At 38.7% G+C, this 26,948-nt stretch overlaps 1 long non-coding RNA gene across 1 annotated transcript in view; it reads right to left on the reverse strand.

Annotated features, from left to right (window-relative positions):
* Positions 1–1,211: 1,211 nt before the first annotated feature.
* The window catches only part of LOC110469603 (uncharacterized), a 47,359-nt gene continuing 21,622 nt past the window's right edge, over positions 1,212–26,948 (reverse strand). The window contains exons 2-3 of the long non-coding RNA XR_013340815.1: positions 5,585–5,693; positions 1,212–1,490 (exon numbers count right to left, since the gene is read on the reverse strand). This is a non-coding gene — a long non-coding RNA (uncharacterized LOC110469603). The remainder of the gene's footprint in view (positions 1,491–5,584; positions 5,694–26,948) is intronic.

A 26,948-nucleotide genomic window follows, 5' to 3' on the forward strand; every position in this document is an offset into this window, starting at 1 on the left:
TCTGCCCAAGCCTTGGGTGCCTCCCACCTTATATACTCAAAACTATGTGTCTGTTTACAATTTATTGCCAATTCCCATCACCTATGTTAGACTCTGAATCTCTACCTTAAGCCAACAGAAAAGTGTCACCATCACAGCAAGACATGGAGGGCAAGAGAAGGAGAAGAAGGTCAGGACACGCCCAAATTCCTTCATCTTGTACCTTATTGAACCCCATTCTAAAAATCCCAAATTTCTACTTTTCCACCCTGTGTTAGTTCAAATATCACACTTCTCTAACCCTTGTGGTTTGTAATTCCTCATACAAAATTGACAGCACAAAATTGAAACCACAGGTGTTTGTGACTCTGTGCCCCTGGAGGCAGCCAGGGCAGCCAGAGGGATGTGCTGGACTCACAGGAACCCCAAAGCCTGACCCTGGGCAAAGCTGCTGCACAAGTGGGAGCCCTGAGACAATGAATATCCCTTCACTTCTGCAATGCCCTCAATATCTCCTTGTCTACCAGCTGGGTGTTTATTCATTCCACATTGCTTCATTTGTTATTTTCCTTTATTCCATTTCCTATTTCAGTCTCCTCATTAATTTTTATGCACTTTTATTTTCATTTGTATACTTTTCATCACTTCAATATCCTAATATTTCAGCAGTCCAATTAGCTACTTCCATATCTTAATCACACCGAGACTCCTTATTCAGCTATAAATATAATTTTATTACTGCTGCTTTAATGACTAAGTGTTATAATAACTATTCCATATAAAACAATTTCTCTTAAAACTTTCCCCATTTCCTTCACTTGTCTATAATTCATTTCATCTCTCATCATACTTTCTATTTTGTTCAGTAGATCCTAGAGAATCCCAAAATACTTCCTGTATTGGAAGCTAATTACCTGGGGAGGTGGTAAACTTTCACTGCTTCACCATAAACTTAAGGAGCAAACATTGAAACATTCTCCCCACACTTATCAGAGTCCTAAACTTGCTGAATGAACCAAGTCTGAAGACAGGGAGCATCCCCATGTTAAGAGGAATCATTTTTTAATTAACATGCAAGCACAACCCAGATGGGCATTATGAATATAATACACAGCTCTGTTCTGAATATCATCATCATTAATAAAATATATCTCAGTAATATATGAAACCATTACTTCTGAGCTGAAAATCCAGCATTATTCTCAGCTTTATTTTTCAGAAAGACCATATACTTGCAGTGAAATGGTTAATATTTATTATATTTATTAATTTAGTAACATTCCATCTTCTAAAATCCCCATTATTTCAGGCAGATCATTAACTTCTGAGATGCTGATGCTTCTAACTATCAAATAAACTGCAATGAAAGGCTCCAAGTCAAACCATAAAAATTTCTTCCTTTCTAATTATCCCGTTCTGTGAGCTGGAAGATTTGTCTGTGGCAGGAAGGTGCAGGTGAGAGCAAGGTCTTCTGCAGGAAACATGGACAGAAATGTTCACTCCATCTCATCCTGAAGGTGGAAACAAAGAAGATTTAGGTCATTTCAGAATCAAAATCACATTCTTCAGTATAAATTCCTCTTCAATTTCTACACTTTCTAACTTTAATTTGATTTTATGAAGGAAGAATTAAAAGCATTGAAGGAAGTACAAAGCTATGCAGCTTTAACAGTCTGCATCCAAGTAGCCACATTTATTTATAAAGCCCCATCACCCTGAACTCCTTCACAGGGGGTTGCAGGAGCTTTTTGTATTTTTAAAATTTATATTTAAATTTACATTTAAATTTATATTTAAATTTCTATTTAGATTAATTCCTAGCCCACTGGTGCTGTGTGCTGAGGTGGCTGTGCTTGCTCAGTGTCCCACTTTCAGCAGTTTATTCCCTGCAGAAGGTGAACCCAACCCCTTGTGACTCTGTACTGGTGCAGCCTCCTGTCCCTGCTTATAAAACAAATCCTCCTGTGCACAGACTTTCACTTCTTCTTGATATTTTGTCATCTTTCATCAATATTTCATCAATAGAGGCCTATTTTTGTAGGGGAGAGTATCTTTATATATCTTATTACCCAAAATGGAGACCTAAATCTGTTATTTTAGAATACTATTAAACATTATTATTATTATTATTATTATTATTTTTATTATTATTATTATTATTATTATCAATGAGTGTGTTATATATTATATATTATATATTATATAATATATAATATATAATATATAATATATAATATATAATATATAATATATAGTATATTATATATTATATATTATATATTATATATTATATATTATATATTGTATAATATATTATTATATATTATATATTACATTAATATATAATATATCATAATATACATAATAATAATAATAATTGCTAGTAGTAGTAGTAGTAGTACTAGTAGTAGTAGTACTAGAAGTAGTAGTATTATATTTTAAGACAAGCCAGGTGGACATTAGACTTACTGATGCATTTTAGACCCAGAAACAGAAAATCTTGACAAACCAGATGGAATTGCATTAATATCAGTGCCAATTTCTATCAGCTGGACATGTGATTGTGTTTTACAAACCCAAAACTCTGTTGCCATCCCCAAAGGATCCCAGAGCAATGGTCTTGTCAAGTGTATGTTTCCTAAAATCAGATTCAGTAAATCCTATCAGAGATTTAAGATAGAAATTGATAATGCAGTGCTCTGTATCTGATAGCTGGTGTAACAAATCACCTGCAGGTCTGGTAGCCATGGAACAGTTCCCTTTCAGTGGCAAAGAAAGAAACTTTATCCCTGCTGAGACAGTTTGATTTAATTTCACAGAAATACATGAGCTCATGCTTGTTTACACTGCTAATTGACATTGCTAATCACTACTGATGTCTGCTTTTAAAAATGCTCTTCTACTTTCCACTAAGTTAAATATTTTAATTTAGAAATTCATGGTATACAAGGTTTGCTGCCTACTGCAAAAAAATGTAGCACTACTATCAAGATATGATACTTAAAAGTTGCTCCAATCTGTTTCAATAATAATTTTTAAAACAGCTGTTAGAAAATGAGAAATGCATTATTTTACAGATTTTTTTTCCTTCACTTTGGGGGTCCTCTCATCCATCAGAAAGAAGTCTCCTCCTCCAGCCTTATTAGAAAACTTTACTGTCTTAACCAAACTTATTATCAGCACAATAACATTTGTCTTGATTTGATACCTACCATTACTCCTGCATGTTTGGATAGGTCTTGTTTTTTAACAATACACAATCCATTTCCTTCTGACTATCATCGCTCTTCCTGTATTCTCTAGAGACTCTTCTCATGTTTCAAATTCAAGTAGCTGGCAAGATGCTGTCAAAAACTGGATGTTTTAGTATTTTCTCAAAACCTTTCAAGACATAAAGATATGATTTTTTTTCATGCTGTTTTGAACTGTGAAGTATTACAAGTCAAAATTTAAAATTTCCTGAGTGAAATGTTTGTTCTGTTAATCAAAGTTTCTCTGTTTCAGTGTGGTCTCTTTAATTTCAGAGTGCAAAAGGCAGGGCACAGGTCAGCTGAGAAGATGAGAAAACTCTACCAAAAGGTGATCAAAACCATTTAAAAGGAGAATAAATTAGCATTTTACAGTAGGTCACATCCACATTCGACATGCGAGGGTAGGAGACCATGTCCAGAAAAATCTGAATGACTGAAAGGCCTAGGTGCACCTCTGAAAAAACCCCAAAAGAGCAATTTGAGTGGAGCTAACTAATACTTTGGAATATTTTTCCTTCTTTTCCTGGAAACTCTGCAAGTATTATCCTTCAGATAATACATCTCACAGACAAATTTCAACAGACATTCTAACCACACTCATCAAACTTACTCCTGATTACTCTTCTCCTCACAAGGAATGTCTGTGCCTGCATTTTGTCTGTATTTTGTGATTATAACTGTGCAATAATTGGTTACACTTCCCATCACACAGAGTTAGAACAATTATAATTATTTTATAAATGGGCTTGGAGGAGGCACTGCTGCAGTGCTTACAGAGAACCTTTGTCTCTCTGCGCACGTTCCTCAGAGGATAATAAGCTTTTGGACTGAGAGTGTGTTTGTATTCCTGGGTCAACAGAAGTACAGTATAAAACTGAAAGAATGGAAATGTATTAATACTGATTTAGGGATGAAACGCTGGCAGTGCTGAGATATTTACTGAGAAAGGCAACGAGATGTTGGCAGGAATGAAAATTGATGCAGGTTTGCTTCTCAGCTTTCTGCAATTCCAACAGCAACGAACTTTAGCGTCCCCTAAATCTGCCACTCCACCAAACCCAAACATCTCGTGCATTCAGGACAACAAAAGCAATGATAAGGAGCATTATTCCCACATTCTCTATTATTTTTTTCGCCGTGGATTCCCTAAACAACATCCCTGCCTCTGCTCTGGAGCTCTGCAGGAGCTTTGGGGCTGCAGGGCTGATTCCTCTTTGCAGGAAACAGTTGTCACCAACAATGACAACAGAAAATACTCGCAGCATTCTTGCTCCAGCCGTGTCTTATTTCGGACTGCAGCGAGTCATTTTCTCCACGAGATTGTCTTGCAGTGTTTACAAGATAACAGCCAATAACTGCTCAGTGCTGCTTAGGTGGAAAGAAAAGGGTTATAGAAATTTCAAGGCCAAGTCTAGGTAAATATGATCCTTGTATTTCCACTACAGACATCTAGACACTTCCAGCTGTTGAAATTATTGCTAAATATATTTACAGTCTTTGTACAATAAAAAGCTTTATTACTTTTACTACAGGCAGAAGAAAGAAGCTTTAAATCTTTAGTTGTGAAGCAGTATCTCCTGTCTTAAAGGCAATGAAGCCTTTCAAGGGGAAAAACCAGCACACTCTAAAAAAGGTGGTTTATGATGTTGTATCTTTGTTGCAATTTTGGTTCATATATTTTTATTAAGTGTAACCTTTATATGTAAATGAAATGATTATCCAACACAAAGTATGTTTTCATAAAGTAAGAATAGGTTTTATGTCCTCAAAGATAAAGCAGCATAAAGCAGTCAGGCAGCTCAGCATGTACTTGATGGCTGTGAAATGAACTATTTGATTTCCTATTACAGCCTTAACACTCTGCACTGTGCCACAGCCCCCAAACCCACACCATCAGACAGCCAGCCTTTCATCAGGGAGCCCAGCACAGAAATCTGTATTTCTGATAGGCAGAATTCCTCATTTAAAAAGGCTTGGAAATAAACCCTACATGGGGAAATGCAGGGAGAGGGAAATGAGGATCATGTCCTAAAAACCCAGGGAGAGACGAATGTCCTCGGCACAAGCAAAAGGGCTGGGACCCACTGTGCTCTTGATGCGTTTGAGTTTTTGCTCTCTGCTTTTTTTTCCAGGAGTGGAAGGGAATCTCAGGACAGTTCTGCTCCCTCTCCCTGAGCCCCAGAGGGGTTTCCAGCATCCCGGGGAATAAGGGGATCAAAATTCACATTTCAGGTCTGTGTACAGCTCACACGCTATGAAGAAAAGAACCAAAGCCATCAGTTCCATCCACAGCATGACGTTCTTTTGAAGGAGAGAATAGAGTGGTTTTTAAGATTAGTTTTTCTAACACTCACCATAACAAAAAGCACAGCAAGCTTGGCATGAGGCTTCCCCACTTCGATTTGAGTGCAGCGTAAAGGCCGCCAAGGAATGCTCTGGACAAGAACCTCACCAATACTGCATCTATTGAGAGATAGGAACAAAATTATAAAATCACAAATCTACATCATGCATGCCTTTATTTTTCTCTAAAACTCCTCTTTGGTTCAGAGGATAAAGTCTAATTCACCGTGGGATCACCTGGAAAGCCTGAGGATGTGTCTCCTTTTAACAGGAGTGAAAGTGGCTAAAAGCCAAAGAATTCGGGGCACTCCAGTCCCAGATGGCAAATTAAACCTGTCACTGAACAGCTTTTTGGGTAAGCAGCTGTCATAAAAATCTTTATTAATAAATTGATGAATAAAATTGTTCTGCTCCTAAGCAAGGTTGTTTATTCCTGAATCAACAACTCCACAAAGGGTTTATACAGAAAGCCTTGCCACTTGTTATATAAATCTGGATCTTCACAGTCCATCTATTTATTAGCTCTTTATTTTCTTGTTCAGCAGGTGTACAGTGCTGAGCACAATGACTCCTCATTAGATGCTGTAAATGCTACAAGAACAAAAAAATAAAACTGACATGCAGTTTAAAAACAACCTACTGGGTCAGTCCTGTATTTTTTCTGATTTTACATTTTTTGTGGTCTTGGGCATTCCTTTAATCTATCATCACAAGAGAATCTGTCAATGGAGAGAGTTACGGAAATAAGATAGGATTGGAGAAAAAAATATAGATTTTTTTTTTACTTTGGGTGATTAAATTCTCGCTGACATTAACATATGACAACCTGTTAGAATGATTTGTTAAGTCTTTACAGTTTTATAAATAGCTTTATCTCTCCATTCCACACGAGGAAAAAGAGAAATATTATTTATTGTACCTTTCTACCTCCACAGCACGGAATATTTCAAAGACTCATTTTAAGTTTTGTGCAAGTCTCTTGATATTAAAGTGCTGCAGATAGAGGATGATGAAACCTCCTTTGTGTCTGCTGGCCCCCCGCTGCACACGTTGTTGCACAGTGTTCTGGGCGAGCTGCCTCTAATCCACACAAAGGAGCATTTCCCTTGCACTGGAGAGCAGTTGGGAAGCCAAGGCAAGCCATCACCATTCCATTAAATCCTGCTGAGTGCCTCAGAAATGCTGGGGATGACTGGAAATATGTAATGTTTGCTTCACAGATGGACTGAATATTTATAATATTTCGTTTACACGGGGTTTTGGTTGTTTTTTTTTCCCTCTTAGAAAATGAAATATTTGGTTTTGTTCTCTTAGTGCAGCACAAGGCAAATTATATTAATTAGTCTATTTACACGATTTCCTAACTTGGAGCAGTGAAAGTTGCCTTTAGCTAGCAAATAATTGAAATTACAATTGCTGGAGATATCACAAGTTTGTTTTTTTTAATGATATCAAGCCCTATCAAGCTCTGATAGGACATTAATAGCTACTTCCCTTCCCTGCTGTTGTTTTTTCTCCCCACTAAGCCATTCCAGTGTACTCAACACCATAAAACAGAAATACATGACAAGAAACAGTAATCTTCCAATTTTATTCCCCAGACTTCAGTTTTACTGGTACATCCCTTTGGGAACATAATGACAGAGCTTTGCTTTCATAAAGGCACTGGAAATAGATTGTAGTCTAAAAGTTATGATAAGATTTTGGGGAAGCAACCAGTTTTCTTAGAAACAAAAGAGAAGAACAAAAAAACACAGAAAAGCCAACACAGCAGAAATATATTTTAGTACTGTAGGAAATTCTTGCCAGCATGAATATTGTTCATTCCTTTGCTTCTGGAAATCAGAGGGGAAGAAAAAGCTCATTAATTCAACATTTAAATTCTAGAATAGAGGGAAAACTCAGTCAAACACAACGGTTTCTATGATAAGAGAATTGGAGACCATCTCTTATCAGGCAGATGCAATCTGGGCTTCTATCAGAATGGATTTTAATTAAGTAATTGGCATTACAGATGTGAATAAAGCTGTGAATAACATTTCTTCCTCCCAGCCTAACAGTGTTACTCCAAGAACTTCAGACAAAGCACCAAGCAAACTTTGGAGGGAGAACGTGAAGCTGGGTCCAAATGAAACTTTATTTTCTCACTTCAGATTTACCACACAGGGCCCTACCTTGACCCTATGGTTTGCACTGACCATAGATGAAGAGAGAGCACAGAAAAATAGCTGTGATTTTTAAAAAAAGGCAAGAGTTGATTATTTTTTTCAGAGGGGATTATTTTTTTCAGAGTGGATTTTTTTTTTCAACAAAATATTGTCTAGAAATTTCCAGAAGCAACATTCAAGAGGTTTCTGTGAACAATCTTTTAAACTCACTAGATCCTGATGAATGCAGAGAAAAACACTTATGCAGTTCCTACAGAATGTTCAGAAGTTTTCTATCTCTCAGAGCCTGGTAGCTGTTTAAAACTTGACATCAGGCTGAACTATTTCAGAAAATCCATGAAACATGAGAAAAACTGAGCAAAACTCCAGTAAACATTATAAGGACTTCTGTTTGGTGAACTGAAAATTCAGTTAACCTCTCAGGAGCGAATGTGCCCAATTTGGAGATTAAAGTCAGTTATAGAGTGAAATGGGCACTTTTATTTCTGCTTCGAGTGCAAGTTGCAGCACATTGCTGAAAATGAAGCTGCTTCCAAAGCCTCCATTACAGTTTTAAGGAGAGGAATTAGGGCTGAACTTTTGTGTGCCTGTTGCCCATTAATAATGTGGTGGCTCAGAGGGAGGTGACAGAACAGGGGCTGGATATGGGGCAGGTCACCAAGACATGAATGCTCAGCAGCTAAACTCATTTTAGCCTCTCAAGCCCACAGTAAATCCAAACCTGTCCATTTAGAGACAATAAATCCCTTCTAAAGAGCAGACCTTCATTTTCTACAATAGACTATACAAATTGGAATGTTCCAAACAGACACTGGCAGTGAGTTTTTTCCTGCTGCAATAACACCAATGTTCTTTTTTCTCTCTGTGCTTTCACTTGTCTGCTCTGTGCCTCTGTCACTAACTCTGTGCTGAGGAAAAGCTCTGCACAGACTAAAAGGGAGCCTTGGAAGGCAGCTGACAACATAACCTTGAACTGGAGGAGCAGTGCTGAGCAGGAGTGCAAGTGGGCAGTGCAGCTTCCAGAAGGTCACTCCGAGCAGAGGAGGGACTCTTAACTCCAGGCACTTTGCTGGAGACACCAGACATTTCTTATCATTCCGAGCCCATCAGCAATTGCTTTGTTTTTAAGGGTTGCAGACACTGCTTAACACAAACCTCTGGATTTTCTCCAGCAGTCTGCCTCCAGAGCCACGAAAGCATTAGCACAGAAATATTTCTGTGAGACAGCATCCCACAAGTGCAGCCTCACCAAGGCAAGAGCCCAAGATGTGTGCCCAGCTTTCCACAAGTGTGGAAGCACAAAATGCAGGATATTCCAAAGGCTGAGCTCCTTGTTTCCAGCTCAAAACAGGATTATACACTACTGCTTACCTCTTAATCAGGAATTCTTTTTAAAGATATTTTATATTATTGTATTATTTTATATTCTTTCAACTGGGAAATCAAAACTGAAAATGATATTTCATCACTCACCTGCATGTTTCACCCTCATTAAGTGAATTCTGCTGTATTCTATGCATTAATCTTGCACAAATTAGAGTATGGGGAGCTCTGACCTTTGTTTCCCTTATCCTTGGGAAGAAAATCGATGTGCTTTCTGCCTTCATGCACACATGCATACATGCAAAGTTCAGCTCTGGGTATTTTGATGTAGTCATTCCACAACGAGCTGAAAGTCTTGAATCAAGAGACCATTCATTTTGATAAACAAAACTGAGTGAAGAAATAAAGAAAAAACACATTCAATAAACAATTCAACATGCATTGAGGGAGCCCAGTGATCTAAACTCACAGAAGCCAGCAAAACACTCAGCATTTTTGTGAGGGTGACATTCCAGTTTGAAAATTTTACCCTGAATGAGCTGACTTAACAGCATGAAAAATTTAGAGAAAATGTAGCAGTAAACTTTTTGGACTCATTTCAGTGTAAAAACATCATCAGCAAAGCAGAGGCAGAGCCGAGCCCCAGGTAAGGGAATAAACAAGAACAATATTTGAATGACACAATAGCAAGAATAAAGAAGTGCTTCAGTAGGGGCAGCTGTATAAAAACCCAGTTTGGTAACCAGGATGTGAGCCAGGCTTCAGGAGGGAAAAATCCCTGAGACCTTCCCAGTTTTACTGAAGGGTCTGCAGAAAGCTGCAGGCACCACGTTTCTCTGTGCCCCAAACACACCTGGAAAACAAGCACAGCCCTTCACAGCCACAGGAGCTGTTAGGAAGGGAGCAATCAATGGTTCCAACTTTAGGGAGACACAAGAACAAGGAATGGACAAGCCAAAAGAGGGAAAAAAAAACCCAAATTCTGACTAGAAGTCTTAAGTGTAACAATTTATAGCATGAGTAGGCAATAAAACATGTAGGAAGGGAATATATTAAATAAGGGGAGAAAGTTTATTTTGACTGGCATGTTCCTCTGCTGTAAGAAATAAATCTGGTTTTGTGAGAACTAATCCTGCTACACTGTATTTTTTGCCTCCGCTGCCAGTCTGATGTTCCTTCCCTGATATAATTAAAGAGGTGTCACAGGACCTACTTGCTTTCATACTGGGAATAAGGAATAACTGCTGATACAAGCTAACAGCTGGAAGCATGTAAAATAAACATAAGCTAAGCTGCTGAAATCAGAGATCCTTTTCAAGAAAAATATCTGTCTGCCAATCACAATTTAAACTCACACACCACATGGCCCTAAAATAGCACTTAGGAGGAATAATCAGGGCTCTATGTTACTTTGGGAAGGTAATGGATTAGAAAGATGCATTGTTTTAAATCAGTCATCAGCTGAAGGAGTGGCAAATCTTTAATAAAGCTAAGATTGGTTTTGTAAGTGAACAAACCAGCAAAAAGCTGGCTGGGTGTTAGTAATCTTCAAAGCTTGATTGCTTTTTCTGATAGCTTTAGAAAATTAGTGGATGAAAGCATGTGTAATATATCTGGTCTGAGTAAAACACTTGATGTAGTGTCTTACAAAATCTCTACTTGCAAAATTAATTCAAATTGGCTTGGACATGGAGTACTGTCACTTGGATTTAAAAATGGCTGGCTGAGTGCAAATAAAGGGTAATGAAAAATGGCAATGCATCAAGCTGGTGGGAGGTGTCTGGTGGAGCTCTGCAGGGATCACTGTTTGGTCCTGTTTATTTAACATCTTCATTAACAGTCTGCAAGAGGGAGTGAAACAGCATGTTAATTAAAGTGACACATAATAATAAATCAGGAATTGCTCCTAATGCCAGCACTAATACTTCACAGAAACGCAGAGCACTACCAGGGTTTCTGGAGAGGTTAAACGTGGCACTACGAAGACTCAGCTGAGATGCTCTAATTGCATTCCACCTTTTTGAGAGAGTGGTCCAAAACACACTCTAAGTGGGAGTCAGAAGCCTGCTGGCAACCCAGGAATTTAGAGCATGATTGCCCAGTGTACACAAACTCAGGTAACTGGAAACTTCCATGGAAAGACACGATTTCCTTTTTCCCCCGACGCTGGCAGTGCAGCACATTCAGTGTGAGAAATTAAGCCAGTTCAGCTCACTCATCTGATGGAAAACCAGTGTGGGGGGGGAGTTTTTAAATCGGTTTCCAGTTGTTTCTACATTTCATATTTTGCATGACTGCTAAATGTAATGTAATAGAGGAAAGGGAGGGACACGAGGAACTGGTGGCAGGACTGCATCTTTTTTTTATCTGTTAAATTGGGCCAGTTATAACAGAAAGCATCCCTTCATGCACAGATTTATAGTTTCAAAGGAGAAAATTCAGCATTTTAAAGTCGTGTTTCCACAATGGCAGGACACTAGTCTACTGCTACAACATACTAGACTTACTTTAATTGTAAATACTTTTAAAAAACCTCAGATAAGTAAACATAAAGTTGTTCACTGAACAGTGGTGAAAATTGATCAGACTACATAAGTCACAGAAAAGACTTCCCCAAATAGGCTGGGATGTTGGGAGTCAGTCAGAGACACCTATTTCTCTTTTATAAACATACATAATATAAACCTGGATCTTTAATAAGAGTGTTATTATCTCCCTGCTTTGAATGATTTATAGCAGCTTATCTGGGCTGGCCCTCGGGCTGCTGCACTGCACTGAATCATAAATGTAGACTCATTTTGAAAGGACAGTTTGATGCTACTTCCTAAAAGGTAAGAAAAAGGAAGAGAACTTTTAAGGTCTCCTTTACCACACCGAGTTTAAATTGCTCTGGGAACTTGTGAAGTCCCCAGAAAACACAGGAGCAGTTTAAAGCTGTGAGACTCTCACAGCCATAAAGAGACTTCCTGCGTGAGCAGGAGGGGACTGTAAAGCAATAAAGGGAAGGAGAGGAGCTCTGCAGTGCCCACACGAACTGAGGCTGTTGATGCAGCCAGGAGGGATGGGTGAAACCTCCTTACCTGTGCCACGGAGCTCTGCTGCAGAAGGGAGCTCAGGGAGCTCCTGGAGTTCACTGACTGGATCCAGCAGCTTTTGCTTTAGAACCAGCACAAACTGGTGAGGAACTTCTCAGGAACAAGGACACGCTGTCCTTGATGCTGTTCCTTTGCAGGAACTGGACAACCCTGGCCTGCAGATTACTGTTACTTTAGTTACTTTAGAAGTATTTAGGATATCCTTGAAAAGACAATAAGCTTTGTACAAACACAGTAGTCAATGCTGGACGCTGAAAATGTCACATACTATAACCTGATGGGGGGCTTGGAACACAAGCCCTGTGAGGAACACTTGGAGGAGCTGGGGGTGTTCAGCCTGGAGAAGAGGAGGCTCAGAGGTGCCCTCATTGCTCTCCACAGCTCCTGAAGGGAGGTTCAGACAGGTGGGGTCGGGCTCTCCCACCTGCAGCACTGACAGAACCAGAGGACACAGCCTCAGCTACATCAGGGAAGGTACAGGTTGGATATTAGGGAAAAAAAAATTCACTGAAAGAATAATAAAATACTGGAATTGTCTTCCCAGGGAGGTGGTGGAATCACCATCTCTGGATGTGTTCAAAAAAAGACTGGCCATGGCACTTGGTGCTATGGTCTAGTTGAGGTGTGAGGGCATGGGTGGGACTTGATGATCTCAGAGGTCTCTTCCAAACTCATTATTCTGTGATTCTGGGATTGATTCTGTGATTCTGGGATTCTGTGACTCTGTGATTCTGTGCTTCTCTGATTCTGTGATTTTGTGATTGATTCTGTGATTTTGTGATTGATTCTGTGGTTCTGTGACTCTGTGGTTCTGTGACTCTCTGATTCCGTGATTCCGTGACTCTGTGATTCTGTGATTCTGATCAGACATTTGTAGTATAACAGCCAATCAATAAGTGATCTGTATATGCAATTATATTACATTAGCCAATGAGTGTTAATTAGCTACTGCATTATGTAAGGCAATAAGGTATAAAACATGGATAAATGAGACAATAAAGGAGGATGACATCCAGCCACGTTGGTCTGAGTGTCATGACTCCTGCTGGCTGTCCCTGGGACCCTCTTCACAAGCAGAGCTTTGAAGCAGCCAGGGCTGCTGCACACTGTTGGTGCCACATCCACCGGGTGATTTCTGTTCCTGTAGAACACGAACAGGGCAGCCCGTGGGTACAGCAGTGCAATGGGAACACACAATCCCCAATCCACTGGTCAATAGATAATAAAAGATAATGCACATCTAAAGGCATTCAGTATATGGAAACCCTCCTGGCAGCTGCAATCCCACATCCCTAAACCCTCTTGTGAAAAACCACAGGAACAGTAAGGGTTGTTTAGGTGGCAGCTATTGTATTACATTTTTCTCAACTAATTTGACCTGATGGCACTAGTCTTGTTTAGTTTTATTTTTAATCCTCTCTTTTAAAAAATTCTTTTCTCTTGTTGTTCAGTTGGGTGGTTTTTTTTTTAATTATTCCCTTATTTTTTGAACTCCAGTAATTTGTGAAGCAGCTGCATTGGTCATGAACTGCTTGCATTTATTACACCTACAATGACTTTTAAACAGAAAGAATCTGCTCGTGGGAACACTAATCCTTCCATTATGGAAATAATTAAGCTCTTTTATTTTCAAGATGAAAATCTTCAGGGAACATATGAAAACTAGCAAAGAGTGATTTTTATTTTTTTGTAAAGATGAAAAAATGATGATATAAACAGACCTGCTAGTGTCTGTTAAACTGTGGCATATGGAAAGGCACACAAACTCTTAGGGAAATCTTTCTCAGTAATTCTTCCACTTGGCTCAGGAAAAAAAGATATTCTACAGAACTTTCTGTACAAAAACACTACAGCACATTTTCATGAGATGTTTTCCAAGCCTTTTCAATGGTAATCTGCTTCTGTTCTTTTATGGTAAATGTTAACCTAAATATTGTTATTCTTACTTTTCTATAATGATCTTTGGACTGTTCTTGTTTGCAAAACAAGCTCTTCCTCCAAAGCTACTTATCTCAGATTTTTACTAATTTTTTTTTAGTTTTTTGCAGTGGTGCCTTTGGCATGGGGAGTTCCTGCTGTAGCCCTCCTGCATTATTGGTGCTGTATCCTGCACTGCATTTACACATACAGCATCCAGCACATTGCCACTCGAGTATTTTTGCAGAATTTCTGACGTAGAACTGGTGTCCAACCAGCAGATTTTGGCTCAGAGAAGGAGACAAAAAATGCAGCAAGCCCAGATAAAATGATCAGAGAAGAGAAGATCTTGTGATTAATAACACCGTGCCAAAGGGCTTTGAAAAGATCCCTTGCTAAAAGGATAAATAAATAAATAATTTTTTTGGGGTCTATGTTAATTTTACAGAGGAGAAGGGCTCCTATAGTCAGAAAAAATAGAAATAAAACTTTACTAAGTTACCAAGTTTTCTGTTTCTCATATAATGATGTTAATAAAATGAAATTTTATTGCAAGTTGGAGAAAGTGGCAATAAAATGTCAGCTAAAATATGATGCTGTTAGACATAAAACAATGCACAATGAGGGCAAAAAAAATCTTAATTTGCATCTACAATGTTGGGCTCTGACCAAGATGCATAGAAATATGTTGCTGGAATTATGATAGACACAAAAACATCAGCTCAAAGGCAAACAGAAAGCAATTGAATTTTTGGAAAATGGAAAGAGAACAAAATCGAAAACATCATTGTTTTAGGACAGAAATCCATTCTGTGCTTTTGAGTCCTTTGTGCATTACAGGCTATTCAGCTAGAAAAAGTAAAATAGTAAAGCAGTACAAGTAACAGTAGCACAGGAAAGTAAAAATGTGGGGAGTTATTTCCCTACAGCTAAACTTGAGAAGTTTTTATTTCTGGTGGGCAAAAAATCCCCTAGGTTTTTATCAAAGCCTGTAAGTCATGAGTGGCATGGACTCTGTGAACAGGGAGTGGCAAAAATAGATAATTCTTCATTTGGCTCCTAGCCCTCAATGAAACACAGACTTTGACAATTAAACTTGTTGCTCCAGACTCAAGGAATTTAGGACAAGGAGAGTTTTGGTGCAGATTAGAGGAACAAGTTAAAAAAAATCCACCAGCACAGTGAAACAGAGCTATTCATTTGGTTAGAAGATGGCAGAGTATCACTATTTTACTAGATTATAAATAAATATATAAATACATATTATAATAATCTATATAAATACAGATTATAGTAAATAGATTTCTCCTCATACTTGCTACTGGCCCCTGCTTGGCACTAAGCAGACCTTTGTTCTCAGGTGGGTTAGCCCTAATTCCTCTTGTTTCTATTTTTACAGAAGAAGGAGAAAAAACTGGCTTCCTTTTTTGTTTTGTTTTTTTTTTTTAAAGATAAAATGTGATGTAATAAAGTTCTTGTAATAAAATATTAATCTGTGTATGCTTCACTGGGGAAGTATTTTAAGTTGCTAAACACCTAAAATGCAAAAAGAAAAAAAATTCTTTGGTAAACAAGAGGCCCACAGTTGTCTTATGTTCCTAAAAGCTCTTTGTCAGTTTGTGTATTCTTCATTATAAACCCAGCTAATTAAACACTGTGCTGACAAGCAATCAGTTATTAGTTAACTTCTAACTCTTAACTTCATCAAGGCCTACTCATTTATTTTAATTAACTCTAGTAAGGATTATTTCTAACTAAAATCTTAGCTCCTCTAAAATCTCTAAATTCGTTACAATTTACGTTTCAGCACAGAGCTCCTGGGGCTCTGCAGGGTTCCCTCTCCTCACACATGGTTTTGCATTTTTGGGTTTTTTTATGAGGACCATCACACGCAGGTGAGTATGCTGATCTGACCTGGGGCTCACAGAGCACAAGGATTTCTGATTTCTCAGGCTGGGAGAGCAGCTCTCAGCGAGCAGTCAGAGATCAGATCAGATCTCCTGTGCCATAACTGACCTCCAGGACACAAAAATGATTTTATCAGACTGAAATGCAGATGAGACTTTCACAGGGATCTCCAGAGAAGTGATAATAGCTGCTCTGATTTCCATGGACAGCTGAACTCTGTCCTGGCTCTTATAAAGAGCTCTTCCACATCCTGACACAGCTCAAGAGAGAGAAACAAAAAATCCTGGAATTCCTTCCTTCAGTCTTCAGTGATCACCCTGCAGGTCTTGAGAAGAATAAACTGAGGAAATTAAAAATAATAACAATAATAAAACTGTTTGGGAGGTCTGCACTGTTGTGACTTTCTAGATGAGGATCATCATACGTGCACATGAATGGATCCTCAAGTATTTCTCCTGATTTTTAACCAAAACATGAATTCTGAAGATTTTGCAGGTATCTGTAGCTGTTAATCACATGCTGATGTTTTCTTAATGAGCACCTATTGCCCAACAGCCTCCCTCCCTCTCCAGGACGTTTTTATTCCATCCCTTGCTCAGAAATGTCAGATTAGCATGCATATCCTAACATTTGGAGGAGCAGCACAATTTATCTTTTAACTTTTGTGCCCTGGAAACTCCCAAGATAATATTTTTAAATGATTGCAAGCCAGAGCAGCTATTTGAGGAAACAGAGCAGACAGTATTTCCACACCACTTTGTGAGAGAAAGGTATTAAAGCCCTTTTAATCTTGCCATAAAAAGGTCTAAAGTAATATCAGTGTCACAATTTTAAGGATTATACATTGCTATCATGGGCTTGTCTGAAAATTCCGGAATTGCTTCTTTTAGCTAAATAACTGTGATGGAATTACAATAGAAGTTCAGCTCAACTCCTGAGTTTTTAAATGGCTGAGAGCTACTCTGAAAAAAAAAAATGCATCTGCAACTGCCTTGGCTGCTCAACAGTCTGTGAATTTATTACTTTGGGCTAAGAAATACTTCAGACTACATGGACAAATTAATAATTTAATAATTAAAGAAAAGACAAATATACTCACTAACCTTTATAAAAATTTGATTTAAGATGAAAAATAGCAAATGAAAGCACAGGATTTATTTTTCCCTCTTAAAATCATAAATTAAAATATTTTTCCAGAAAAACTCTGCATTTGGACTCATAATAATGTTTTTCCAACATAATTATGGCATATGCTCTTAAATAGCAGGTAAAAAATAAAAATCAGATTGAAAAGGTGATTTCAGTTGTGTTTAAGGGGAATTGATAAACTATTCAATTCCTGAGAGTGAAAAAATCATTGGTTTGTAATTCCAAACTCCTTTGCTTTTTGCTTATCTGAACAATAGACTGGAATACCTTTAAAATTTATTGAGCTGCCTTTTTATCAAAGTCTCTGGAAAGTCACTATATTTATTCTCTGATAGAACTCAAAATAGGAGGCTAAATTTTCAAAAATGATAGGTTTGATTCTTATTTTCTTTTTCCCCTCAAGCTTGTTTTAATCAGTTTTAATATATTTGATTTATAGAATACCTTACCATTTTAAAAAGGAATTCGGCATCTTAGTCTTTGCTTTAATAAGAAAATTTATCATCTGTAGAAACAGAAAATATTTTAATTCTTATCAAGAAAATTAACTGGAGCAGAAAAAAAAAATTGCTAGGTAACTAAAGGCCTGAGGTTCAATAAAATTAGTATTTTTGAAACACCCACAAAATCAGAAAAGGCAAATTCTCTGTTTATGGTTTGATTAAAATGAGATATTTATACAAATAGCAAGATGGAATGAGGGAATAGCAGCATTCCAGAGACCCAGAGGGGTACAAAGAGCAGGAATAATTCTCATTTATTCTGAAAATCTCTGGCAGCCAGAAAAGGCCACTTTTCTGCTTTAACCTGTGCACTGGGAGATTGCTTCATTTTGTACCAAGGGATAAAGTTAAGGAGCTGAGGATGTGAAAATGTAACCTTCACAAAATTTTATTTTGATAAACACCTCAGTTTATCTTTCTATGGCAGACTGATAAGGAAAATTAACATAGTTCAGCAGAGTGCAGGGCAGTGGCTGTGCTCATGCAGTGAAAAATGAATTTCTGCCCAAAGTCTCTGCTTTCCCAAGGCAAGTGGCAAAAATAAAAATAATAATAAATTCTTCAGCCTGAGAATTTCATTAGGAAAAAAGGTTACATTTATCTGCAAAGTACCTAGGTAAAGAAAAAGCATAGAAACTTCTGTGTTAACAGCAAATGAACAGGAGGGCTTCATGGCCAGCAGAATGTGCAACAGTCACTTGGGTTTAGGATGGAGAGTTTCCAGAAGGAAGTTAATAATTGTATTAATATTGGAACAGTAAATTCAATTTCAGGCATTCTGAAGCACCAATGAATTTATGTTGTATTTAATATTAATAAAAGCAACAGGCAGGAAAGAGGACAAATATAACTACAAAAGAAACTCCTGAGAACAGTTTAGCTCCACAGCTGAAAGGGGCAGACTTTAGGTCACAAAGGAAGAGTCAGTGACATCAGATCTGGAGAAATATGGGAATTCAGGTGATCTTCCTGACAAAAAACCTGCATTACTCCCAGCAGAGAGATAATTTCATTTGTTTCATTCCCAACATGCAGCAGGACAATGTTCAAAGCAATGGAAATCTGCTTTTATGTTTGTAAAAACCCAAATTCTGCCATGCAGCCAAGCCCTACTGGGCTCCACATCTTCTGAGAAAATTCTGAATATCACAGCATAACTTCAGTTCCTTTCCTCATTTTTTCTGTCCTCTCACACACCAAGGAGGAAGATCAAATATTACATTTCTTTTAATCAGGACTGGAGTATCTTTTGAGATACCTTTACAGGAATTTATAAAGTTCTGAGGGAAGATGCATTGCATTTCCTAATTAAAAATAGTGGCCAATTTCTGCTGGCTGGTGGAATTCCAATGGAATTCTGTTGTATTTCAGGACTCTTACCTAGATTTTTTTGTCTAGAAGATGAGATTTTGAGCAAACCTTGCAAAGCAGTCATTAAAAACCCCTGGCATGTCCCTCTTCAACTTCTGTACTGCTGAGAAACCCAAACAAACACAAATCCACAAACATTCCCCCTCCAAAAGAGAAAGAAACCAGCAAAACAAAAGCACTACAGCCAAACCAAACCAAACCAAACCAAACCAAACCAAACCAAACCAAACCAAACCAATCCAAACCAAACCAAACCAAACCAACCAAACCAAACCAAACCAAACCAAACCAATCCAAACCAACCAAACCAAACCAAACCAAACCAAACCAAACCAACCCAACCAAACCAAACCAAACCAAACCAAACCGAACCAAACTGAACCAAACCAAACCAAACCAAACCAAACCAAACCAACCAAACCAAACCAAACCAAACCAAACCAAACCAAACCAACCAAACCAAACCAAACCAAACCAAAACCAAACCAAACCAAACCAAACCAACCCAACCAAACCAAACCAAACCAAACCAAACCAACCCAACCAAACCAAACCAAACCAAACCAATCCAAACCAAACCAAACCAAACCAACCCAACCAAACCAAACCAACCCAAACAAACCAAACCAAACCAAACCAAACCAAACCAAACCAAACCAAACCAAACCAACCAAACCAAACCAAACCAAACCAAACCAAACCAAACCAATCCAAACCAAACCGAACCAAACCAAACCAAACCAAACCAAACCAATCCAAACCAAACCAAACCAAACCAAACCAAACCAAACCAAACCCTCTGAAGTGTTTGCACTCACAACTGTGTTTATGTTGGGGCATTTCTGTAGATGATACAGATGAAAAAATGCAATTAATGGCATGAAGGTGCACTAACATTTCAGCTGGCGTTTCATACATCATTTATGCTTTGCCTACTACTCAGATGATGGATCAGTCAAACTATCTTAGCCTGAAGCACAAAAAAATGAAAATGCTGTATGTCCTCTGGCTTAGAGCTTTCCCTTGGGGTGACTTTGAAAGTGTTTTCTGCACTTGGAAAAAAAGTAAAAAGTGGGGGAAAAGTAGCTTATATAAAAACAGATTTAAAAAAAAAAACAAACAAAAAACCCAACAACAACAACCAAAAAAACAAACAAAAAAAAAAAAAAACCAAATCCAAAAAAGCAGGAGCATTTTAATTTTTGTAAATGTTGTGTAAACTTATTGAGAGAATTATATTTGAAATAGAGGCCCCTGATCCCTGAGTCGATGTGAGCAGCAGTTTATCTCTAAACATGAAAACAAGTCTGTTATGGTAGGATTGTTTAAATGCCATGGTTTTCATCTTGTTTGACTGTTTTTCAGACTTTAGGGTATTGATTTGAAAACAGAAGAAAAACCAGCTTATATTTGGTAGGGAAATGTATTGATCAAAGTCTGAGACCAAGAAACCTCAGCTTGACCTGCTGAAATTACCAAAAAGAGAAAGGACTTGGGGAAAAAAAGAAAAAAAGGACGCAGAGAGAAAGATGGGAAAAGCCATATTAGCAAAAAAACCTTTTTTTCTGGTCCTTCTGGGAATAAAGTTTTCTAAACTTCCATAGTGCAAAGCAGCAGTGATGCCAAGTGAGGGCATTTATTTGGCTTAGAGGAGACAAGGCACTGCCCCAACAGGGCCTGCAGTGAAAAGCCCTGCGAGCTCCAGGTAAAAAGAAAAACTTTTACCTGGGGAGGCTTCAACCAACACTCATCCAAACCAAAATTCTGATTAAATCAAGAGAGTGGGAAATATCTGCATTTATTGCTGGAAGGAACGCTGGGAACAACTCTTCTGCATGTCCAGTGGCTATCAAAATTCCATGGAGAAGATCTGGTTGAGCCAGAAACTTTTCCCAAGTAGATCAAAGCTAAAAACAGCAGAAAAAAGAGGGGAAAAAAGAAAAAAAAATAGAAAAAACAATGTCCTGAAGCAATGGACAACATACCAACAGAAATGCTAAAAGCATCGAGTAAAAATCAGTCTCTTTTTACCACAAAATCTCCAAGAGTCTGGGTCCATACAGCAAAGTATTGATATAATGCAATTTTTGGGGTAGAGACATATTACAGTCTCTTGGTATTAAAAGCTTCTATGACATCTATGACAGTAGAAAAAATGCAGAGGGAGGAATTCTGCAATTCTGTCCCAAAAATGCATTGAAGTTTGTGCCTTGTGAGCAAACAAGGAAAAGAGCTTTGTTACCAGATGAGTTATTTCAATTCATTTTCATGTGGTGTAACTTCAATTAGAACGAGGGGTTTCTTAATGAATTTAAAGATTGTCTATGCAGGAGTGGGATTGTTTTGGACTTTTATCAAATGCAGATTCAGCTGCTTCCTAATTTCTTTGGGGATTCAGAAATTTCAAACCAGTCTCAAATTCCTTCAGAAGTCTTTAAGTGTGTTTGGGTAACATTATTAACAGAATGTCTCTAATTGCTGGCTGCTTTCAGTGTAATTGTAGGGATGTTCCTGGTGCTAAAAGGAATTTTTTCCACTCCTGGGGGTTTGTGCACTGCTGCTGCCACCAAGACACCCAGAAGGGACAGACACAAGTGCAGCCCTGGGCTGGGATCAGTCTCACCCTGCTTCAGAGGGAGGAAACTCAGAGATGCTTCCCCCAGCTCAAACAAACCTGACCAGCCTCTGCAAGTGCTGGGATTGTTTGGGCTGCACTAAACCCCCCTGACCTTCCCAGGGTCTGTGGCTGGAAGGTGTGACAAAGCTTCATCTGTGTTTAATGGTAAATAGAATTTAGGAATTATTCTATATAATACAGTATAATGCTGTCCAAGTTCCTTTAGAGACTCCATTTTTTATCAATTCTGCATTTTTATCAATTATGAATTTGATACAAATAGAAAGTTGTGGGTTTAGTGTAACCTTTCCCTCCAGCTCTTATCTAAAGCTTTATTATTCCTTATCCCCAGAGGCAAAATCACTTACCTGGGACACTTGGCACATTTCTGGAAAAGCCACCATTAAATCCCCCCCAGCAGTTGGGTATTTCCATCCCGAGCTCCAGCCTGGAAGAGCTGGCAAGGCTGGGATTGTTTATTATGTTTTACAAAGAGAAGGTTGAATGGAAATGCTCATGAGTCTTCATGAGTTTTCTGTTGTGACACCAGGGGAGATTCGGCCCTTTCCATGCAGAAGAGAAGTAAAAAAAGTATGGGTTTTTTTTGTTTAGTTTGGTTTTCTTATTTTGTTTTGTTGTTGTTGTTGTTTTGTTAGTTTGGGGTTTTGGGTTTTTGGTTTTTTGTTTTTTTTTTTTGTTGTTTTTTTGTTGGTTTGGTTTGGTTTACTGTTGTTTATTTTTGCTACAGGTTTTTCTCACTTCAGCTTAGAAAGAAAATAAAGGGGAGTAAACACATTCCTATCAAAGGAAGCCATATATTAATCTCCATTACAACCATCACAAAGGGCTCTTGACTCCAATTTCTAGAGAAATTAGGAAAGAAAAAGTAAAAAATAGATATTTACTCTCTATTTCTCTGCATTCCTATAGATAGATATGTCACCAATGAAGACTTAAATTCACAGGAGGCAACTGGGTAGAAAATAATGATCAGTGGAATATCAGCTGCTCGCTTGGTTTGGGCAGATCCTGTTATTTCATATCAGTTGAGCCATTTTGCACATGCACTGATAATAATTTACATTTCTGCAAACAGGCAAGACATCTCCCAAGTCATGCACTAAATGCAAGACAATGGCAAAAGAAAGGATTTAATGGAGTGATTTAAGGAAAACCTGACTTCTCTGTTAGTTGTGTAAGTAGAGTGTTGCTCTCAGGATTATCTGAGATCTGAGCAAATATGACAAAAGGAGTTGTGCAATCACTGCTCCCCAGCACTATTTACCCAATTTTAAGGCCGAGTTTTGCTCGTTTGGCTGAGCAGCTTTCATGGAACAGTCACACCCTTGGAAACAACTGCATTATCCTCTCCAGAAGTCAGCACCTACCAAACAAGCTGCATGCAGAAATTATATAGATCCTGAAAACCAATCCCAAATCAAAGCCCATTGATCTGAGCCATCTCCATGGTGACTTACAGCAATTTCCTTTGCAGCCATGGGCAAGGTGTTCTGTGCCAGCCCTGTGGATAATCATTCATTAATGATGGCTTTGCTTTGCATCCTGCTGGAATCAAAACAGGTTGCAATAGTAACAAAGGGATGGGTTTGGTTTGCTTGTTGTTGTTGTTTTTTGGTGGGTTTTTTTAATATAAATGCTGGAATTATTCCAAAAGAAACAGCTGGAGAAATCACACCAACAGGAATGCCTGGGAGATGGGCCTGCTTGCCCCATTTCCCCCTGTATATTGATATAATTGTGAAATGTTGAACTCTGATTTGCAAATTTGAGGTTTTTTTCTTCATATGTAAAGCAGAACAGGCTCCTCTCTGGTCTGAAGACAATCTGATGTTTTACAAAACCACTTTTAGCCCAATCCCCATATCAATTGTTTTGATCTATAAAAACAAGAATACCTCCTTACCTTTGGAAGAGTTTAATTAGGAGGAACAGTTACCTTGAGAAAAGATAATATATAATTAATAACTTCAGCAAAGGTGGACAAAGAAGAAAGAGATTGCAGGGTTTTTATATCCTTAAAAGCATTTAATTCTCTATTCATCTAGAATTAACAATAAAACTGTGTCATAGAAAAGAGAAAAGCTCAAATTATATCACTGACTGTATTTTTGTTTTCTCATTCTTCAATGAAAAATTGTTCCACTGGCTGACTGGCTTCTTGCTGCCTGAATTATATTTTTAATTAAGAGCTGCACTGTCATGCCTAAGAAATTTGTTTGTCAATGACTCTTTTCTAAGCATGTTGACAAAGAACACGTTATTAATACATACATGATTTATAAATTTGAGATTTGGGGAAGTATTTAGAGGGAAAAACATGAACAAAGAACTGTTTTCCCTTTCACAAGCATTCCAAAAGTTCAGCCTGTAGACTTAGAAAAGGCTCTGTAGAACCACCAGGTGTCTTTTGGGCTCCCAACAGGTGACAGAGGATTGACAGTGAGGACAAAACCAGGCCTTATGCTGATTTCTCAGCTTTCCTGTGTAGCAGACCTTGTATGTAATTGTGGCAATGTCTCAGCAACAATTCTCTTGGTTTTGGACTCATTTGCTAGAGGAATAAATATGCAAGCAGAGTTCCTGCACACTGTTCTGCACAAAACCCCTGAAGGTGTTTGTTCTCGGCAGGGATGGAGTGAATGGAGCCAGGAGAAAGAAATGAAACAGAGCAACGATGGTTGAGCTGGTGTTTAAAGGGACATCCAGGGTGGAGAAGAGCAAGTCTGCTCCTCCCACTTGTGATCCAGGGCTGGCAGGAGCTGCAGAGAGCAGAGAGACCACCTGGAAAAGAACCTGAGTCTGTGGCACTGCCATACTGCCAGTCTGAAACCATGAGAGCCTCAACTGGTTATGGATGCAAAGCTCAAGGCAAACAGCCGAAAGTTTGATTTGATTTGTTTATTGTTTGATAAGTTTAAAAAAGATTGGATTTTTGGAGACTTTTTAAAGCAACTTCCCCTATAGGAAGTCAGTAGCTCTGTGGTGTTTTCCCCCAGTTCCTGGACTTTTTTCTTTTCTGGAAATTCAGAACATTGATTTAAACAGAAAAAAAAATCAAGAGCTTTTGTCCTCAGTGTCTTTGGATTTTACTTTCTTATCTGTGGAATGGAAATAGTAGCCCTCCATCTCCAAGGAGCAGTATGAAAGGGTATAAATCAAATGAATGTTTGAGAGACACCCCTGCATTGTGTTGAGGAGAGCCACTCACAGACAATGCAGTGATGAACAGCTCCTTCCCCAGACCAAAGCCCTGGGGGATCCAGTAAGCCAGGCAGACAAACAGCAATTAACAGTAAGAATTAAATGAAATATTGAACCTCTGCTCATTGGGTGAATTACATTATCTTGGTGTCTAAGACAAAGCCCAGGTTCTGAGTTAAAAATTGCAGGCGTGTGTGCAATGTGTGGGGTAAGGATCCACTCACACAAGGAACCCAAACAAGGCTGGACTAGAAACATGCATTTTGCTGTGTAATAACTATGCCACCTTTAATTACATATTGCTCTTTTTTTTTTTTTTCTGGGCATATTTAATCCAAAATTACAATTGCCTTCAGTAATCACACACAATTTTTTGCCTGGAATTTAAGCAGAACAAGGTGCTGCTCAACCACTGAGATCACCTCACGTTTGTTTCATTCGTATTCTCCCTCAGAACAACATCAGCAGTGAACAATTCTGGCTTAATTACCCAAAATGTGTTTGCACTGCAAATAGTTTCATTTTTCCTCTGCACTCCCATTTTTCCTCTGCACTCCCGTTTTTCCTCTGCCGACACCAGCCCTGGGCAGGGAGCAGCAGAAACCATTGGTGAGCTGGGGAGATGCTGCTCTCACCAAAAAGGCAAATTCTGCTGGCCCAGAACTGGAACAAAGCTGGGAATGTCCTTGGGAAGAGGCGCTCTGGGATGTTCTGGAGAACCTCTCCCAAGCACAGCAGCACGTGTTTCTGAGCACACACAGTGTCCAACACCACTGAAATCCTCACCTCACCTCAGGTGCCCAGAACTTTTCTGGGAATCTCGGCTCGTGTCCCCTCACTCCTGCAGAGTGCAATTCCTTCTCCACGAAATTAAACTTTCCTGGGATGTTTGCAGAGCCTCGGAGCCACCTGCAGCAGCGTGGGGCACACCAGCTCTGCCATCTGACATGCAGGGAGCTCTCAGAGCTTAGAATGAAACCCAGGCTTTGAGCTGAGACCTTGGGAAAGGCTCCCAAACTCAGGTGCTGGCAGCGAGAATGTGGATTTTTGCTTTGGAGCAGAGACACCTTAAGCTAAGCAGAGCAAAGTTTAGAGTTTTAGAGTTTGATACAGAAAAAATAAAAGTAGTTACAGAGGTAAACAAGGAGTTTAGAGTGCAGCACTGTGGTTTTGTGTGCCATAACATAATTAACTAAGAAAGCTCACACTGTAGCATGGGTCCATAAGACAAAATATTTAAGGATTGGGTGAAAAACATAAATATCCTTGTTGGCAGTGGTTTATTGGTCAATAACTACTTAAAAAGTCTTTAACTAAGGGTCTTGTGACTTTCTGAATCATGCAGTGAAGATATGAGCCAAGCTCACCCTTCTTGCCTATGTAGAAGACAAGAAAAATAAACTGCATCATCAGAAACAATTCAGGGGTCCCGTCTTGAATTCCTTCAAAATTCCTCACAACCAGCAGGACCTGCTGAGGTTTCCTTGGGGCTGCTCTGCTGTGGGTGCTCTGGACAAACCCAAGGACATCAATCACATCCCCCTTCCCCCTCACCTGCCTGCAGCCCCTGCTAAGGAAGGGAACTCCAGGGATAACAGAAGAGCTGGGCCAGAGGAGCACTGGGGGATTTCTCACCCTTGGGCACCTTGGGGTAGTTTTGTGTGCCTGCCTTCCTCAAAATTCCAGCCCAAGTGTTTATTCTTAGATAAAATGAAATATAATTATAATTTTATTTTCTCTGACAAGCATAAAGATTTTAATCATAACATTAGATAATATTATGAAAGCATAGGAGGAATCTTTTTTAATTAATGCCCTAAAGTGCAGTTCATTTATCTTCAGCACATCACAGGGAAGGCTTGTCATTTTAGCATGGAACACAACCTTGCCTGGTGTTAGCCCAGCTAATCCATGCAGTGTCTGACAACACTCCTTCCTCTAGTCCATACAAGTTACAAACTGCCAACATCAAGTGAAGCTGGATTTCCCAATTAAATAAATAAACAGAAGGGCTGGTGGATGGCTGATTCAGAGATTTTCACATCAACCAAATTAAAGCAAAGCTCCTGGCACTGTTAGCAGGGGCAGGAATTGCAGAGGAG

Source organism: Lonchura striata, chromosome 14 (assembly GCF_046129695.1).
Source record: "Lonchura striata isolate bLonStr1 chromosome 14, bLonStr1.mat, whole genome shotgun sequence".
Lineage (NCBI taxonomy): Eukaryota > Metazoa > Chordata > Aves > Passeriformes > Estrildidae > Lonchura > Lonchura striata.